Genomic DNA, 14,666 nt, shown 5'->3' on the forward strand with positions numbered 1-14,666 from the left:
GGTTGTATTTTTTAATATGAAATTCAGTGTCTAAAATTGGGTTGATTTTTGTAAAATATAAATTATCTCTATAGTACAGTTTAAATCAATCACTAGGAAAATATGCTTACCTGGATGTCTAACTGAAATAAGTCTCACAAAACTCCAGTGATAAAGACCAAAGTTTTGGCTTTTGTGTTGGCAGCATCTTGAAAAAGTAGATAAAATAATGGACCTATAAAGTGAACTGTTGATTCTAGAGAGAAGAAATTTCAGGAAATAAGAATAGTTTCTCCTGAAGAAGAGTCAAGTAAATCTGGGAAGTAAGGTTGCTCTTTTAAACCTGTTACAGGTTTAAGCTTTTAATTTTTAATGAATGATATACCTTAGTATACCTTTGTCAGCTGAGATCACCAAGATGAAATGTGGTAATTATAAAAAGGGTTATGATTCTTTTTGGCAATCTAGACAATTTGTATTTTTTTATTGTCACATTAGTTAATTTTCTTATTTTCCTTTTCTTTTTTTCTCATCCTAATTATAAAGACTGTTTAAAACTGTGATTTAAGTGAGCTCTGTGTGTTTCCCCCCTAGGTTCTTTTGATCTCGCAGAATGGATGAAGACTATATGTTTTTTCAAATGGAGGATAGAAGTACACAGAACAAGGAAGCAATAGCTCTAACCTGTTTAATTCAGTGTGCTTTCTAAAATAAAAACACCAGAACTGGAAATGAAATAGCATGGAGTATGGTTTGTTCTTCTTTTTTTTTTTAATTTTTATTTATTTATTTATATTTATTTATTTTTTGGCTGTGTTGGGTCTTCGTTTCTGTGTGAGGGCTTTCTCCAGTTGCGGCGAGCGGGGGCCACTCTTCATCGCGGTGCACGGGCCTCTCACTGCCGCGGCCTCTCTTGTTGCGGAGCACAGGCTCTAGACGCACAGGCTCAGTAGTTGTGGCTCACGGGCTTAGTTGCTCCGCGGCATGTGGGATCATCCCAGACCAGGGCTCTCAACCACTGCGCCACCAGGGAAGCCCTGGTTTGTTCTTTTGTCAGTTATTTCTGCTCACTCCATTTTGTATGGGTTCACTTCAGTCTGCATATCTAGACTTGATGTCTAGCTCCACACGTGTCATTCTCTTTTTTTTCTTCACTTTTTGAAAGATTAAACTCCTTGGTTCTTGACAGACTGATCTCTCTATAAAATATTCTGATACGATTACTCCTTTTGGCACAAAGATAGGCACTAAAATGTGTATTATGTGGATTTTCTCCTGCCCCTTTCATCTCAGTTTATCTGTCCATGCTGAATAATTATTGCTATGTTTTTATCTCTGAAGAAATGCAGGCTTTTTTCTGTTTCACTCTGACAAGGCTCTAGCACACACTTGTCATAGCATTGCTCACTATATTTTAATCTTGTGACTGGAGACCATGTCTGACCTACTTTATTTGAACTATAGGGGATCTAATAATATACATGTGTATTCAGAGGCAGCCCTAGTACTTTTGACAAGATAGGCTTTGTAAGCTTTGACAAAATGGGCTTTGTAAGCAGATACTGATACAAATTCAGATTTCATTACTTACTGTTTAAATGGTCTTTGGACAAGTCACCTTCTGCAAGCCATAAAGGAGTGTTTGTAAAAAAAATGGGAAGAATTGTACCTACTTTGCTAGTCTAATGTGTAAGTATTAGCTAAGCTATAATACGTGTATATTTCTTAGCACACAGTTGAGCATTTAATAAATACTGTCTTTTAATTCTGTTAATTTTGGTTATTGAAATCTTATTCAAGACCTACCGAATCTTTTTTCATCTTGGAAGTCTGTAAGGTTTTCTTTCTTGATTTTCGTTTTTTAAAAAGTTAATTTATTCATTTATTTTTAGTACGTTGGTTCTTTGTTGCTACGTGGGCTATCTAGTTGTGGTGAGCGGGGGCTACTCTTCATTGCGGTGTGCGGGCTTTTCATTGTGGTGACTTCTTGTTGTGGAGCACAGCCTCTAGGTGCACAGGCTTCAGTAGTTGTGGCACTCGGGCTCAGTAGTTGTGGCTCGCGGGCTCTAGAGAGCAGGCTCAGTAGTTGTGGCACGTGGGCTCAGTAGTTGTGGCACGTGGGCTCTAGAGCACAGGCTCAGTAGTTGTGGCACACGGGCTTAGTTGCTCTGCGGCATGTGGGATCTTCCCGGACCAGGGCTCAAACCCGGGTCCCCTGCATTGGCAGGTGGATTCTTAACCACTGCACCACCAGGGAAGTCCATGATTTCCTTTCAGTTTTCTTATTTAAGCTCCTTTTAAACTCTTTTGGTTGGATCATTTTGTGTGTGCGTGTGTGTGTGTGTGTGTATGTGTGTGAGAGTTCTCCTAATATAGATGGATTATTCCTCATTCCCACATTTCGTTGGCTGAGGAATTGTATATTTCTTTAAAAAACCTTTTATCTCATTTTTTTTTCCAGGTTTTTCCCCCGTCAGCTCATAACATAAATATTCTTTTCTTGCTCTTAAACCGAGAGAATTTAGGAAAATGCATACCATGTACCATAAGGAATAGTTTAGGATAGTATGACTTGTTTTCCCAAAAATGACTTGAAGAGACTTAATATAAATATATTAAAACAAACAGAACATTGGGATGAAGCCAAAATAGAGAAAAAAATAAGGTGAAAAAAAGGGTTAAAACGCATATGCATGCTATCAGATCCTGTACATTTGCTCTGATAGAGGTGGACAGAATTGACAAAGAGTTGAATAAAATTAGAAAATTCATGGTAACCTTAAGATAGAAGCAGATATATTGTACAGGAAAAGCAATGTTTCCTGATCATGAGATGTCCCACAATGCAAATCAATATGACACTAAAATTTACTCCACTAAAGTCAGTCCAGTAAGAAGTCTTTTTGATGGTCTGAGCTGATCCCGTGATTAAATTTTCTCGAAGTGTCCTTCGAACCACCTATATCATGATCGCATGGATTATTTGTTAGGTTCCAGGGTCCTAAACCTGAATTTTTGGGTTGCCAGGAGTCTGCTTTTTGACAAACTCCTTAAGTGACTTATTTATAATAATGTTTGAGAATCACTACCCTAAATCTTGTCAGTGACGGTGCCTTTAAGAAACACTGCTCTTTGGAACAGGAATTTTACTCTCTGAAAGGACAAATTCTAAGTATTTTAGGCTTTGCCGTCCATATACAGTCTCTTGCTTAAAAAAAAAATAACCCTTTAAAAATGTAGAAACCATTCTTAGCTCAGTTTGTACAAAACAGGCTGATCCTTACTCTATAGAGGAATGGGTGGATTGAATATACCTTAGGCAATGATCCGTGAATTTTACTTCTCTAAATTGAGGCTTTGTTAGCAGTAGAGTTTGAGGTTATTTGCTGTGTTAGGAAAACAGATGAATTGAAATTCTTTGTAATGAACCAAGAATGGTGCTTTGGTAGTTACGGAAGGTGGAAAAGTTGATATTCTCGTTAAAGTTAGTGTAAGTAGAAATATCAGGACAGAAGGGCGTACGTTTCTAAAAATATTAAGACACCGAATCCTTCAAAGTTTTTCAGACTTGAAAGCTCAGTAAATAAGGACTTCAGTACTACAAACAGATGGCCTTAGTGGGTTGTTTAATTTTTTAGTTCTGTACTCAGCTACTAGTTACACAGGAAGAATAATTTAAAGGTGAGGGCTTCGTGAAACAGGCTTCTAGAGGTCGCCTGAGTACTCAGTTATTCCATGATCTCTAAAATGGTACATGGTATAAATTTGAGAGACAGTATGGATTAAGCCATTGAAATCTATGTTACTGAACGTTGTGTAGAGTCATGAGATGCGAATGGTTTTGGATAATCTCCCCCTCTTGTTTAATGATTGTTGTAATTTTAAAAGTTTATTGTTAGAGCTGGAGGCTGTTTGCTTCAGGTTTTCTTTTTTCCCAGCTTAATTGAGATATAATTGGCAAATCACATTGTATTAAAGTGTATAACAATGATTTGATGTGTGTAAGTATTGCAAGATATTTACCACAAGTTTAACATCCATCACCTCACATAGTTATAATTTTTTTTCTTGTAATAAGAACTTTTAACATCTACTCTCTTAGTAAATTTCAAATATACTATACAGTATTGTTAAGTGTAGTCACCATGTTGTACGTTACATCCCCAGGACTTTTTCATCTTATAACTGGAGGTTTATACCTTTTGACCACTTTCACCCATTTCCCCCATCCCCCAACCCCCAGTCTCTGGCAACCACAAATCTGATCTCTTCCTTTGAGGTGTTTCTTTTTTTCTTCTTTGAGATAGTCATTTTGTTTCCTTCAGGTGTATACCCAGAAGTGGAATTGCTGGATCATATGGCAGTTCTATTTTTTTAACTTTTTGAGGAACCTCCATACCGTTTTCCATAGTGGCTGCACCAACTTACATTCCCACCAGCAGGCACAAAGCTTCCCTTTGCTCCACATCCTCACCAGCATTCATCTACCTTTTTTTTTTTTGAGGATAGCCATTCTAACAAGTGTGAGATGACCTTCACTGGAGTTTTGATTTGCATTTTCCTGATGATTAGTGATGTTGAACACCTTTTCACGTATCTGTTGGCCGCTTGTATGTCTTTGGAAGAATGTCTAATCAATTCCTCCGATCATTTTTTATGTTGGATTGTTTTTGCTATTGAGTTGTATTTATATTTTTTCAATATTAACCCCTTGTCAGATATTTGATTTGCACATATTCTGTTCAGTATGTTGCCTTTTCATTTTGTTGATGGTTTCCTTTGCTGTGCAGAACCTTTTTAGTTGGATGTGGTCCCACTTGTTTATTTTTGCTTTTGGTGTCTAATCCGAAAAATTATTGCCAAGACCAATGGCAAGGAGCTTACTACCTATTAGTTAAGGCCTAGAAACTCTTCTAGGAGTTTTATGTTTTCAACTCTTAAGTCTTTAACCCATTTTGAGTTAATATTTCTGTATTTCTGTATGTGTATAGTTTAAGGTAGGGGTTCAGTTTCAGTCTTTTTGCATGTGGCTGTCTAGTTTTCCCAACACCATTTATTGAAGAGACTGTCCTTTTCCCATTGTCTGTTCTTGGCTCCTCCATTGTAAATTAATTGACTATATATGTACGGGTTTATTTCTAGGCTCTCTATTCTGTTCCATTGGTTTATGTGTCTGTTGTTATGCCAACACCATACGGTTGTTTACTAAACCTTTGTGACCTGGTTAGAAATCAGGAAGTGTGCCTCCGGCTTTTGTTTTTTTCACATCAGGTTTTCTTGAAGAGATCTGAGTGGCACACCTGTGGCAAACACATTCCACCTCTGATATATGCTGCACAGATTTCTCCGCACATACGTTTGGGGAGCAGCTTGTCCACAGTTCCATGAACTTCTGACAAAAATGGCTGCATTGCATCATTTTCTACCAATGGTACCTAGAATACCATAAGGTCCACCAGATTATATGGCCCAACTTGCAGGGCTACTTGCATCACAGCCCGAATCTTCTACAGAGCCCTTTCTTGCTCCAGACCCTACTCAAACTAAGTTACTTTTCATACCATCCAGTATATAGGCTGGGATAGTGTTTCTAGGCAAAATGTGTTGCCTCCATAATCTAGAGAGATCCACCAGGCATTGTGCGTGTTTCCATGTAGCAGGTGATGTAAATGTAACAAGTTGTGTTTTACTTTGTAGGGGATGTTCCAGATGGCTCTTGGTACAGGTCATCTAAAAACTTCATAGGAATGGCAGATCCCCAAATCTCTGTAGAGTTTATTTCCCACCCTCTGGAACACGTATCTCAGCAAGGCCTCTGGTATGCTAAGCTTCCTTTTGCTCATTTGTCCAATAAGCATGATGTCATTGATGTAATGCATTTATGTGATGTTCTGTGGAATGTCCAGATGGCCTATAATTTAGATTATATCATATCCTTGGAGCAAAACTAAATGAATATTATCCATTCCATGTGGATGCAAACTATTTCTAGTCTTCTTTCCTGATGGAGATAGTGGGGGAAATTCACTTACCATACCAGTGGTTGTATATTATGTCCCTGAGCCCTAGTATCCCTGCTGTGTGCAGTCATTGGCTAGGAGTAAACCAGGAAGAGAGTGGCCTTGGTGCAGAATACGGAGGTGGATCCAAAAGAATGTCAGCTGGAGGCTGGCAAGCCAACTACATTTTTCACAGCGAGTTATAGGAGAGGTCTGATTGGCAAACTTGTATGACTGCCACAGTGCTCTTGGTAGATAAATAGTTCTCCAGAAGAGAATAAACTGAAAAGAAAAATCTACTGACACCTCTCCCACTCCTCCTGACCTTATTCCCTAGAGGGAATCACTGTTAATATTTTCTTGCATACCCTCCCAGTATTTCTGAATTTATTTTATAAGCATGTCTCTTTTTCTTAGCCCAATAGGATTATGATATAACCGTGTTCCATAACTTTACAATATATTATATTGAATATCTTGCCATATAAGTGTGTATACTACTACCTCAATTTTTCTAAACAGCTATATAAAATGCTATTATTTGCTCCTACCATAATTTAATTCCGTGGCTTAGTTACCTGAAATATCCCAGTATTCTTCCAATAGATTTTTGCTCTTTGTTTAAATTGTTACATGCAACCAAAGAGTTCTGATACAGGAAAGGAGACTGAGAACACGAAAATAAACTTTGACAGATTTTTCTTAGGATAACATTGAAAATAACTTGAACATAAATTGAGTGTTGCTAGAACACCTAATCTTTGGGGGGGAAATATATGTATACTAATGGTAAAAAATAGTACCTGGGAAAACTACAGCGAAGTTTTCCATGGTTATGTTCAAAGTGAATCCCACAATTTGGTCATGTGCTTAATTACCAAAGGATGGGAAAAAAAGACGTGAGTTGATTTTTAAAAAGTAATGGCTTGGTTCCAGAAACCAGGCAGAGTCTTGGATTGGCCTGAGTGACACTAGATCTAATGGAGGACAGCTGGCCCATAATAGGGATGTGGTAGGATTAAAGAATTGCCAAGTCTAATTAACATCCAGGGACTATAAAGTGCCAACAAGAATAGTGAAGTCATTTTGTACCAGTTCAATAAAATCAATTGAGTATTTAAACACACACTCGGAATAGTTTCAAAATCCATATTTGGCATAATTAGGGTATCATCATAAAAGCAGAAAAAAAGGCTGCCAACCAATTCAATATTTTGAAAACAGTTATAATTTTATTTCAGTATATACTCCATCTCCAGGAAAACCCATTTGAGTGAAAACACATGCCAACATTAGTCAGAAACATTTAATATATTTGCTGACATAGGTAATAAACATTTTATAAGTTCAATTTATGTGTAAGATGAATTAGCATAATTCCAGACCACTTTATGTAAGGCATCTCTGCCAAAGAGCCTGAAATATACTGGGTCTAGTATACATTGGACCAGACCTGACTTTGGATAACATGAATATATTATACTTGGAGTAGATCTATACAGATTGCCCAGTTCAAGGAATTTGCAATGAAGTAAACTAATGAGACCAGTCAAGCCTATGATTTGTCCAATAATCTAATAACCCTAGCCTAATCACTTCACAAGTATTGTCAAAGTCAAGTTAGAACTGAGTCTAAATTTCAGCTTTGCCACATGCTAGTTCTGTGATTGTGTGGAAGTTAAGTTCTCTTTGCACCAATTTTTCTATGGCAAAAAGGATCAATGGTAGGTTTTTCTTTGATTTAAAAGTAAACCTAATAGCATTTGGAACATAATTGATGTTAAATAAATAGCTCATCTAGAATTTCTCCCCTTTGCACTGAAGGATAATGAAAGAACTATAAACGATAATCTCTGTCTTCCACTAGCCTGTAATTCAGCTGGGAGATGGAGAGAAGAAAAAATACTTGCGAACGATTAAAAACGAATTTGCATAATATCAACAGTAAAACGGTAATCCATAAAATGGGGGAAAATATTTACAAACCTATGTCTGATAAGGGATTAATATCTAGAATTGAGAATTTCTAAATTGCAACAACAGAAAAATAACTTAATTCAAAAATTGGCAAAGGACTTGAAAAGACGTTCTCCGAAGAACATGGAGAAACGGCCAGTAAGCACATGGAAAGATGCTAACTAACATCACTAATCGTGAGGGAAGTGCAAAACAAAACTACACTGAGATATCACTTCAGATCCATTAGGATGGCTAATGAGTTTTGGCGAGCTAGATCAGCCCCTCCTAATACACAATAGAGCGAGTTTCCCACAAGAATAAGAGGGAGGGGAGGGCAGTTTTCTTCCCTAAAAAGATAGAAGAGACAATGAATGGAATGAAAATGGGGAGTATTAATATAGAGACTATTATCTTGTTTTACTGGAGACAGTATTTGAAAGATTAAGACATAGATTTAGAGGATTTAAGTGACCTTCCAATGGTTACATAGTAGCGAAGCCAAAATGTTAAAAAAGGTACCCTTAGGTTAACTCTTAGTCTCTGTTCTCAGAGTGGGGATTTCAAGCACTTTGGTCTGTTTTATGATGATCTGGTAAAGGGAAATTAATTGCAATAGCTCTGGATGCTCAGGAAGTGAGAAGAATGATATATCTTCCATTAAACCCCCAAGATTCCTATCCTCTGGTATACATGCTCTATCTCCCTTTAAATGGGACCTCTGAGTATGATGAACTATCATCTTGTGATTAGGTTACGTTATATGACAAAGGTGCAGGGATTTTGCAACTCTTAAAACCTCTAATCAGTTGGCTTTAAATTAATCAAATGGGAGATTGTCCTTGGGCTCAACCCAATCAGTTGGGCTGGTTAAAAGAAGCTCTAGAGGACAGAGAGGAGAAATTGGATTTGAAACAGCAGAGACACTCCTGTTGGCCTTGAAACAAACTGCCATGTGGAGGGGAGAAGAGAGGGCGAGGAACAGAGTCAGAAGGAACTGAATTCTACCAAGAAATTGCAAGAGGAGCCTGAGACTCAGATGAGATTGCAGCCTCCTGACACCCTGAGAAGACCTGTGCCCAGACTCCCTACCCGTGACAATTGTGAGATAATAAATGTGAGTTGTTTTAAATCCCTAAATTTGTGATAGTGAGTTATACAGCAATAGAAACCTAATACAAGTATCTTTATAGTAAAAATATGTATGTAAAATAAATATATACTTACTATAAATATATATTTACATGTATTATATTTTCAATATAAATAATGTTTTAATCTAATGTATAAATATACTTTGTTCTATATAAATATTTATAGTATATAGGCACTGTGGCAGATTTGTGCTGCCTTGTCTGATGGTGGGATAACATGTACTGGGCATAGCTTATAGCTTCCCAGGCACAGGGGTCTAGTACATTGAATGATTTAGGGCAGTAACATTGTGTAATGGAAAGAGCAGTGGATTGAGAGACAGGAAATAGTATTCCGTGCTACCTCAGCCATTGACTAATTGAGTAACCCTAGATAAATCACTTACTTTTGAGAAGCTTCAGTTTCCTCATCTGGAAAGGGAAGGAATTAGACTGGGTTAATTCTGATGTCCCTTCTAGCTCTAACCTATATTAAATGTGTCAGTTATATTGTATGTAGGATGTAGTTAAACCTGGAAGGGAGGATAAGCTTTCCAAAGTGGTGACCCAAAAATATTCAAGAACAAAAATGTCCTGTGTGCGTACAAAGACCAGGTCCAAAAAGAGAAGCAGCAGGGACAAATTTATGAGAATGATGAGGGATGAGGACGGGGAGATTTGGGGGTGGGGGGAGGGATGGAAAGAGAATCTATAGGAGGTGAGTGTGAAAATAAAGGAAGAAGTGAGTTTCTCCATGCAGCTGAGATGTGAGTTGTGAGAAATTGAACTTGCCAATTTATGGCCACTCAAAGGATGACAGGCAATAAATATTGTGTACCTTCTATAATTCTCTGGCCTAAATGGGAACACCAAGATAATTACTACCTTGGAAAGCAAAAAACATGTTTTAGAACTGCTATGGGTACTACGTGCTGCTCTATCTTGGGCAGATGGAGACCTCAGCCCACAAACTGCTGCCAGCTTCAAATGAGGTGGCCCACTGTGTAGAACTCCACCCTTCTCAAGGCCAGGAGAATTGGTATTGGCAGATATCACAGAATGAAAGAATGGAGGAACCGCCAAGCAGTCTTCCTAGTAAGGTATATTTGAAAGAAAAATGAGATCTGATGTTATGAAAGAGGATTGAGTCTAGGACACATGTTTTTCTTCTTAGACAAAGAGACCTGTAAGTCTTTCTGCTTCAAAGACAAAACACAAGATGTGGTTGAATGTACACACAAGGAATTAGGAGGTCCTCTGGACTTTATTCATGTTTTCTCCTGCTTTTACTTATACTGTATAACTAATCTCTTCAGGATATTGAATGAAGAAGTTTCTTTTTAAGTCAACAATTATATAGGTGGATAAATACTTTTAGAAAAAAATTTTTGTTGCACATTTTTTTTTGTTTTCATTTAAGAATGGTGGTATTGAGAGAGTTTCCTGGCAGTCCAGTGGTTAGGGCTCAGTGCTTTCACTGCCGAGAGCCAGGGTTCAATCCTTGGTCAGGGAACTAAGATCCCACAAGCCCAGCGATGCAGCCAAAAAATTAAAAAAAAAAAAAAAATGGTTGTATTGAAACAGTTCTGGAGATGGATGGTGGTGATGGTTGCACAGCAACGTGAATGCACTTAATACCACTGAACCGTACCCTTTAAAATGGTTAGAAGGGTAAATTTTATGTACAATTTGCCACAATTTTTTTTTTTAAAGTGAGCGGTACCTTATTTATTTATTTATTTATTTATTTATTTATTTATTTATTTATTTTTGGCTGTGTTGGGTCTTCGTTTCTGTGCGAGGGCTTTCTCTAGTTGTGGCAAGCGGGGCCACTCTTCATCGCGGTGCGCGGGCCTCTCACTATCACGGCCTCTCTTGTTGCGGAGCACAGGCTCCAGACGCGCAGGCTCAGTAGTTGTGGCTCACGGGCCTAGTTGCTCCGCGGCACGTGGGATCTTCCCAGACCAGGGCTCGAACCCGTGTCCCCTGCATTGGCAGGCAGATTCTCAACCACTGCGCCACCAGGGAAGCCCCACAATTTTTTAAAAATTGAAAAGTTTGCAACACAGTTCTACCGTTAGTTTCTAAGGTCCCATTTCACATCTTCATCAGCATTAAAAATCTTGACAAATCGGTTTTTAAAGAAGAATGATGGTCTTATATAACAAGTCTTCAAATAATTCTAGTAGGAATAATATTTTCCAAGTACACATCCAAGCTCCCCCTGAAGTTCTGCTATTAGACATTTTTGCCCTTTGAAGTCATGTTTTTGAGGTATTTCAGGCTGAGCTTAATATCAGGTCCTGCTTCCCACAGTTTGCGTCACTGTATCCCCATCTCAGCCCAATCTCTAGGTTAAATTCTGCTCTTTGGTAAAACACATTAAATATTTCTCATCCAACAATAACACTTCGCATCAAATGATCTTTGTTACTGGCAAGACTCTGATATTATACTCCATTTTTGATAATTGGATTTCTGTTTTGTCTCCTGTGGCTGAGTGCCTGTTTTGTAACCTTCCTAATACCCTAAATGCTCTATGATTGGGCTCAGAGTTTCATCCAACAAATATTTAAGGGATCTACTATGTGCCACACACTATTTTAGATGTTTGGGTTAAATCCTTGCCATCATTTGCTTTATGGTACAGTAGGGGAAACAGATAGTAAATAGTAAATGTTCTTAAGCTGGAAGTGTGCCTGGAATGTTTGAGGAACAGCAATGAGGTCAGTATGGATGGAGCACAGAGAGCAATAGTGGAAGAAAGGTATTTAAGGACCAGATTAAGTGGGCCTTAAGATAACTGCAGAGACATTGTTTTATTTTGAGAGAAATTGAGAAGCATTGGACAGTTTTGAGCAGAGAAGTAATATGATCTAACTTACATTTTTAAAAGATCATTTTAGCTCCATTGTTGATAATAGACTCTGGACAGGTAGAAACAGGAAGACGACTGCAGTAATACTGGCAAGAGGACTTCAGCTTCTGGCCAAGATGAAGTAACAGAGACTGAATTTACCCTGCCATCTGAAACAACTGAAAAATAGGACATAGTATATATAACAATGGTTTTCAAGCACTGGACATCAGTTAGCCCATGGTAATGCTCCCTTAGAAATGGAAAACAACTGGGGTGAGCCCTGTGATTGCTCCATCTTACTACATGGGGAGTTTTCAGGTCACAGTGCAGGGGAAGGCAATCTTAAAAGAGTTTAGTGGGGCCACTGAGTTGAAGAAATGGAGTTGAGGGTTAGAGGGCCAGCCTGGTGGAATTCTCAGGGCAGAGTACCAGAGAGGAAAGATGATCACAGAGAGAGAATACAGAGATTTGCAGAGGGTCTTGCTGAGTTTTTCAGATGAGTCTTACCAGCATATGCATGTGAAGAAACTACCCAAGGGCAGCAAAAGAACCACCTGAAATTATTAGTAGGAATGGTCCCTGGGGCTCACAAAAGGACTGGAATAGTTTTATTCCCACCAGCCACAGTGGAAAACCCAAATATATCATGGGACAAAAAGTAGAGAAGTCAGAAGGGTATTGCATCAGGAGTGGGAAAAAAATGCCACAGACTAAAAGCCATTCAGGAACTTCCCTGATGGTCCAGTGGGTAAGACTCCACGCTCCCAATGCAAGGGGGCCTGGGTTCGATCCTTGGTTGGGGAACTAGATCCTGCATGCATGCCGCAACTAAGAAGTCTGCATGCTACAACTAAAAGATCCCGCATGCCACAACAAAGATCCTGTGTGCTGCAGCTAAGACCCGACGCAGCCAAATACGTACATACATAAATAAACAAATAAATAAAAGCCATTCAATCACACTTAACAAAGCTTAAAACCAAGCCTTACCAACAAGGACCTACTGTATAGCAAAGGGGACTCTACTCAATATTCTGTGATAACCTATATAAGAATCTAATAAAGAATGAATATATGTATATGTATAATTGAATCACTTTGCTGTACACCTGAAACTAACAACATTGTAAATCAACTATACTCCAATAAAATTCAAATATTAAAAAGACAAAAAAAAGCAAGCCTTGATCACAGCTGGGGCAAACAACAGATTAACCAAAAACCGTAAAAGGGAAAAGCTGAAGAATGAATTGACCATAGGGGCTTTGAAAGCTTCAACATATTCCTGGAATCTAGGAGGCCATGTGCATGAGTCAGGTTGTGCACATGCTCAGGAAAGACCGTAAGGAAAAAAAAAAAAAGAAAAGAAAAAGGGAATTCCCTGGCGGTCCAGTGATTAGGATTTGGCACTTTCATTATTGTGGTCCTGGATTCAATCCCTGGTCAGGGAACTAAGATTCTGCAAGCCACACCCCACGACAAAAAAAAAAAAAAAAAAAGGAAAGACCTGAGAAGGCCCTAAGCTCTCACCTCTGACTGACCTTGAGACTCTGTACAAGCAGGAAGTGAAGGCAAAGATACTGTTGCAAACTGCCTGGCTAAATTTGAAGATATGCTCCAATATAACCACAGAGCCCCTCAGCAAGACTGAGAGATTTATTGGTTTAAGGACATTTTTTGCCTTAAAGAAATCTCTCTCCAGTTATTAGTTGACCACTAAGCTAACTGAGTAAGGACTTTGGTGGCTGCACACAAAAAAGAATATAGACTTTACAGAATCAGTACAGAAGAGTCACTAAACCATCAACAATTACAAGAAGAAACAACAACGAACTGGGAAGAGGAGAGACTGACTGGCAGAGTTGCTACATTATATTACTTGAAATGCCCAGTTTCTGACATAATGTTAGGACACATTAAATCAGCTATTTAAAATATTCAAAGAACTAAATGAAAACTTTGTCTAAAGAACTAAAGTTTGAGAACAATATCTCATCAAATAGAGAATACCAATAAAGAAATAAAAATTATAAAAGGAGCCAAGCAGGAACTCTGGAGTTGAAAAATATAACACCTGAAAGGAAACAAGCACTAAAGGAAATTTGAGCAGGAATAAGAATCAGCAAACTTGAAGATAGGTCAATTGAGATTATACAGCATAAAGGTAGGAGGGAGTGGAGCTATGTAAGAGCAAAGTTTCTGTAAACTGTTGAAATTTATATTAATCCAAGTTAGATTGCTACCAATTAAGGTGTTAATAGTAATCCACAGAGCAACCACAAAACACATAATTTAAACATGCTGGGACGTAGTGAGAGAGTAGCACTGACATATATACACTACCAAATGTAAAATAGCTAGCTAGTGGGAAGCAGCTGCATAGCACAGGGAGATCAGCTCGGTGCTTTGTGATGACCTAGAGGGGTAGGATAGGGATGGTGGGAGGGAGACACAAGAGGGAGGGGATATGGGGATATATGTATATGTATAGCTGATTCATTTTGTTATACAGCAGAAGCTAACACACCATTGTAAAGCAATTATACTCCAATAAAGAAAAAAAACATGTAGTAAAGAAACAAGGAAATTTAAGTGATATCTACAACAAAAGGGAATGCAGTAATGGAGGAATTGAGGAACAAAACGACATATAATAAGCAAATGGCAAGATGGCAGACATAAATCCTAACATCCTTTTTTTTTTCTTTTTAGCTTGTTTATTTTTTAATTTTTTCTTTT

Source organism: Balaenoptera musculus, chromosome 10 (genome assembly GCF_009873245.2).
Source record: "Balaenoptera musculus isolate JJ_BM4_2016_0621 chromosome 10, mBalMus1.pri.v3, whole genome shotgun sequence".
NCBI lineage: Eukaryota > Metazoa > Chordata > Mammalia > Artiodactyla > Balaenopteridae > Balaenoptera > Balaenoptera musculus.